Source organism: Marmota monax, unplaced genomic scaffold (genome assembly GCF_021218885.2).
Source record: "Marmota monax isolate L192 unplaced genomic scaffold, Marmota_monax_Labrador192_F-V1.1 WCK01_AAM20220418_F8-fsc00123, whole genome shotgun sequence".
Taxonomy (NCBI): Eukaryota; Metazoa; Chordata; class Mammalia; order Rodentia; family Sciuridae; genus Marmota; species Marmota monax.
The window spans coordinates 3,175,631-3,181,279 of record NW_026692159.1 but is presented as its reverse complement, the minus strand read 5'-3'; the positions used below and the strand labels follow the sequence as shown (position 1 = coordinate 3,181,279).

Below are 5,649 nucleotides of genomic sequence, written 5' to 3'. Positions count from 1 at the left end.
GTGACTAAACCTAATGCAGTGCAGATCAAATGCAACACTTTGGGTAGGAAAATGCTAAAGGCATGATTAATCTATAATGGATTATGTCATATTCTTTATTTTACCTGAAATTCATTATTAATGTAATTGAAACTAATGAGGACAGCAGATACTGGGACCAATGAGATAATATCACATTGTTAATATTTATCTTTATTACTCTTGGTCAGCTTTGTCAAGTAGGGGATTAACTTTATTCAATTTACTTGTTAGTGAGGAGAGGTAAATGTGGCCAAGAGAGAGTTAAAAAACTAGCCTGAGTATAGGACTGAACTCTGAGAAGCACGGTCAAATTGTATTGGACCCAAAGGATGAAATAAATCTAAGCTTGTTTCCATCATCTCTACCTGAAGCCACTTTTTTGATGCTTTCTCCCTCTAATAGGCCCAAAATAGTTTCTCATATCCATTGGTTCTGAGTCAGAATAATACACTTTTAGGAACTCTCATAAATTTATCTCCTTTCATCATAAAGATTACACAAGATTCAGAAGCAGTTAATATCATTGAGTGCTTCCTAATATTTATTGAGAGCTGACAAATATTTATCGAGAGCTTAATAAATTCCAGTCCCTCCACTAAGTGGTTTACCTAACAAAATTCTCTAATGCAGATACTATTATCCCTTCATTTGACAGAGGGTAAAATTGAATTTTGCAAAAAAAAAAAAGCTGTCTAATTTAAGGTATATTATGCCACATGTCACACAAGAAGTAAGAGGCAGATCTCATATTCAACTAGTTACTCTGACCCCGAAACCCACTCATGCAAGATTTGGGATATCAGGAGGTTTTTTTCCCCAAACAATACCCTAGCTACTACCTGAGTAATGGGGGACAGGATGATGAACAAGGGTATTATTATGGTTTAGATGTGGTGTCCTCCTAAAGCTCACATATAGACAATGTAAGAGGTTTGGAGGAGAAATTATTGGGTTATAGCCTTAAAATAATCAGTGGATTAATCCCTGATGGGATTAATTGGGTGGTAATGGAGGCAGGTAGGGTGTGGCTAGAGGAAGTGGTTCATTCTGGGTGTCCCTTTGTGGTATATATTTGTATCCAGAGAGTGGAGGCTTTCTCTCTTCTCTCTCTCTCTCTCTCTCTCTCTCTCTCTCTCTCTCTCTCTCTCTCTCTCTCTCCTTTCTGATCATCATGTGGATCACTTCTCTTTGCAACACTCTTCTGCCATGATGTTATTCCTCACCTGGAGCCCTGAGGAATATAGCTTGTTTATGGATTGAGACCTGTGAAACTATGAGCCCTTACATAAACTTTTCCTCCTTTAAAATTGTCTGATAGATCCTTTAGTCACAGCAATGAAAAAGCTGACTAAAATAGGTGTAGTAAACAGAATTCATCCCTCTAGAGAGAGGATAATGATAAATAAGGTAAATATCATGCTCCAGCCAGGTAGGTTAGGTTTAGAATAGTCTGTAAGATCACTGAGAATTATAGGTCCAGGGCAAAAAAACATGAAGGAAAAGCCCAGCCTTATAGTACATGCATTAATATAGTGCATGCAGACACATAAATAATCAATAGTAAAGTTTAACATGAGATCCCATGAGGTAATTTGCCTCATCTCATATGCTTGCTCTCTCTCCAAGGGATTGACTCAGAAAACCATATGTTATTGAATGTGTTGGTGGAGGGCATGGGTACCTTAAAGAGAGCTTGATAAACAGAATAGTGTCTTGTTATATGTATCTATGCTAATAGTGACACATTCATTTTCTGAAGAGATAAAGATATCTACCAATTCTAAGCGAATCCTTTCTAAGTCATCTTGCTTTTAGCAATAAAAGACATATAAGAATGAATGTGTAACATAGTATTCTGGGTTAGTTAATAACAACGTTATGGAAGATTAATTTTAATAAGGATATAAATGTCAGCATTGAGTATGTACTGATGGCACTCAGTCTATGCCATGTTTAACATGTCCTGTGAGTCCTGAAAAAAACATGAGATGTTCTGGAAATTAAAGATGATGAGGCAAGTCCACATACATGTTAGTTAAGCAATGAAAAACCCACATATAAAACCAAATTTAAATGCAACAATATGCAATTTGTGGCATAGTTTATAAGATGGTGTTTATTTACCTCTCCGTTTTTAATGGGCAGATATATTGCTACAGTTGTTCTAAGGCTACAGTATACACACAATAGAATTAGTGACAGTTTGACAAAGCAAAATCTGAATTCTAAATCCTTTTTTTAAAATGCTTTGTGCAAATTTATTCTTTATTCTTATGTTTTTGAAATCATAAGTGAACTTTTATATGAGCTGTTAGTTTTATTTAATGAGTGTATATGTTTTTAGCATATTTTCCCTCTCTATTCTGTAAGGAGACTATAGGGTCATCACAGCACATAATTTTAATTCTTATTAAATCCATATTCCTATAAAAGTGCTGGTCCCCAGGGCTTACCTTTGGAGCTCCAGACATAAGCTTTTTCCCTTATAGATGATATTCAACAAAAATTGGCTATAATTTAATCAATGAATAAAAAGCCACTGGGAAATTCAAAAATTTTCTGCCACTGAGAAAATGGACAGAATCTCCTCAGTCTCTTTCCAATAATGTGAATTGTAGGATGAGAGAACTAGGATGAATGTGTTTAATAATTCTTTAAAATTACTTTGTATGAAGAATCAAATTAGGATGTAATGATGTAACTCATTTGACTCAAAAAGATAAATTGTCTCCTGAATTTGAATGTCAAGCTACATGATGACCACTAAACTGGAGTGTTCACATTCCTTATAGAAAAGAAAATGGTTCTGTTGTCTTATGATTTAATTTAACACTAACAATTTATATAAAAAAAAAGAAGGAAGCCACTGGGAGAAGTTCATTTTCTATTTTGGTTTCATTAAAATACATTAAATATTCTGATATAATGAATTGATAAAAGAATACAAACAAGCACTAGAGAATCATACAAAGTGCATCTGCTTCCTACTCCTACATTCATGCCAAAAATCAATCAACAAAATGAACAGAAAGAGTACATTTCTGTAGGAATGAATGACCATAAAATGATTTCTGCAACTGATAGAATACTTTGATTCATGTTCAGATAGCAATTCAGGCTATAATTTTAATTCCTATAGTGGTTATGGCCATTCTAAATTCTCTATAAACTTCAATTTGGTAGAGAGAGTAATCAATATGCACAACCTTTCTCTCATTTGCCTGAAATTACAGATAAGAGCTCCAGCACCAGTGTTCTGGCCTTTTTCTTGCAAATGGGACATTGACTAATATGTGAAAACCATGGGGCCCTTGTATTCACATAATTTCCAAACTAGACAAAATGAGCTCTTCTTATATAAGAATGGCCTGATAAGTCCTCAAATTTAGCATTTGTAGAAATGCTGACATTAGTCAGGACACAGTTTTGAAGATAAGCAAGCAGTGTCTTAGAAGAATTAACATAGAGATGACAAGGATTCTAAACATGCCTGAGACATTATATCATAGTTTGTACTTTGGCCAAATCACTTTTCTCAGTTGCTGTTAATGTTTAATTTGTAAAGAAAGAGAATTCAGCCACTTCAGCATTCCCAAATGGGGATAGCAGCTGGGTGAAGGGAGAGACAGCAACACACAATGTAGCATATCAGATCATCCTGGATAAGGTTTCTATACATGCTTTTAATCCAACTCTATTCTCAGATCTTTTCATTATAATAAGACATTATTTATGGCAATATGTTGCTAATATTAATAGTATTAAGGATATAAGTTAGTAAAAAATAATTGAACTATATTATTTTTAATATGTTTTTTTTCAAAATTAATGGTTTGTCGATCTATAAAGAGAATGATTGTTGACAATGTTACTACTAAACACTCCTATCCAAGCATCCTCTGGTTCTACAATACTGTACTACGAAAATTAAATCATGCATCAATACCAATATTTTAATAAAAATCAGGAACATTTAGCTGTTTTATGTTTGTTTATTGTTTTTTAACACTCTAACATTGGTTTTTATATGTCAAACATTTTAATGCTTACCAAATGTGTTGTGGTCATTATTATTTCATAACAAATAATCCTAAACATAGTGGCCTAAAACCAAAACCAGTTATCTATACTCATGACTTAGGTAATCAAGAATTCAGGAAGGGCTTAGCTTTTCATTTCTTGGGGTTTATCATGCCACTGATACCAAATAAATTTCAACTGGATTTCTGTTATGTAAAGGCCTAACTGGGCTGTACTTTCAAAAGAGTTCATTCACATGGCCCTTAGTAGATAATCTTTTAGGATGGAACCCAAGCTGAGAATATGTAGCAGATCACCGTAGAAATCATAACGCAGTTGAATTTCATATACTATCACTACTTTCCTCCAAGTGAATGTCTGAAGAAAGCATAGTAGAAACTGCAGAATATTTTATGCTCTACCTTACAAATATATAACTTATGTTGCCTTCTAATGCTCAAAACAGTGTCAGGTTCAATCATATTTGAGGAAACAAGACAAATATTCATAAATTATGGTAGGTGAGTGAAATTCACCTAATGGAAGAACATGTGAAATGGGAGATTTTGTAGCCATATTTGAAGACTATAATTTGCTGCAATTTATATTTCCATGCTAGATTTTTAGAGGGAGAAACTGAGACTCAATATATTTAAATGACTAAAAAGAGTCATAACTCAAACAACAGAGAGCTGTCTTTCTCCAAAACCTATATTCTTTTTTTTAGTTTTAGATGGACACAATACCTTTATTTATTTTTTTTATGCAGTGCTGGGGATCAAACCCAGGGCCTCATACATGCGAGGCAAGTGCTCTACCACTGAGCCACAACCACAACCCCAAAACCTATGTTCTTCATGAAGTTGTGTTGCTTTATAGAGAATATTGTTCTCTTACATTATTATATATTTTTCCAAAGTATATATTAGATGAAAACTTAATGTCAAAAAAACATCATTGGGTTTAGAGTCAGAAGACCTCATTTCAGCTATATTTCTATAGCTTCAGTGATCTTTGAGTTGTTTCCTTTCTCTGAGTTTCATCTCCATATCTGATGAACAGAAATCTGTGCCATGTTGTCTCCAAAGTCCTTCCAATTGTTGCCTGGTATATTTCATATCTCATCCCTACATCGAAAATTGTACAAAATTCAGAGAATACTAAGAGCTTTAATGATTTTTAATAATAAGATTATAATATCTACATATCTAACTTCTAAAATGTCTAGTTTTAATTTCATGATCCCCATTTAGGATGCTCATTACCCTCCAAGGCAAGAGGCAAGTGATTTAATTAGTTGTACAATTGTGTCTCTCCTCTCCAGATATTTGCTTTTATATTCAATCACATTTCTTAAATCAACAGGCTCCCACAGGAATGAGAAAAGCTTATGGATTTTATAGATTCATTTGAGTTACTAACTAAAATGGAATGAACTATGTTGGTTTGAATAGTTGTTGAAGTAAAACAGGACTGTAGTTCTGTAGACATGACATAGTGATTTATTTCTAGGCAGTCAGATATGTACTCTTGAACCAAAAATGTATTCCTAAAAATCTCTTACTGAATGATTGTCTTTTACGGTAATGATGATGATCTAGTGAACTG

At 33.7% G+C, this 5,649-nt stretch overlaps 1 non-coding gene across 1 annotated transcript; it reads right to left on the bottom strand.

Moving 5' to 3' along the window:
• Positions 1 to 4,804: 4,804 nt before the first annotated feature.
• On the bottom strand, positions 4,805 to 4,877 carry Trnaa-cgc (transfer RNA alanine (anticodon CGC)). Its single transcript has one exon. It is a non-coding gene; the product is annotated as a tRNA-Ala (tRNA).
• Between the last annotated feature and the right edge of the window lie 772 nt (positions 4,878 to 5,649).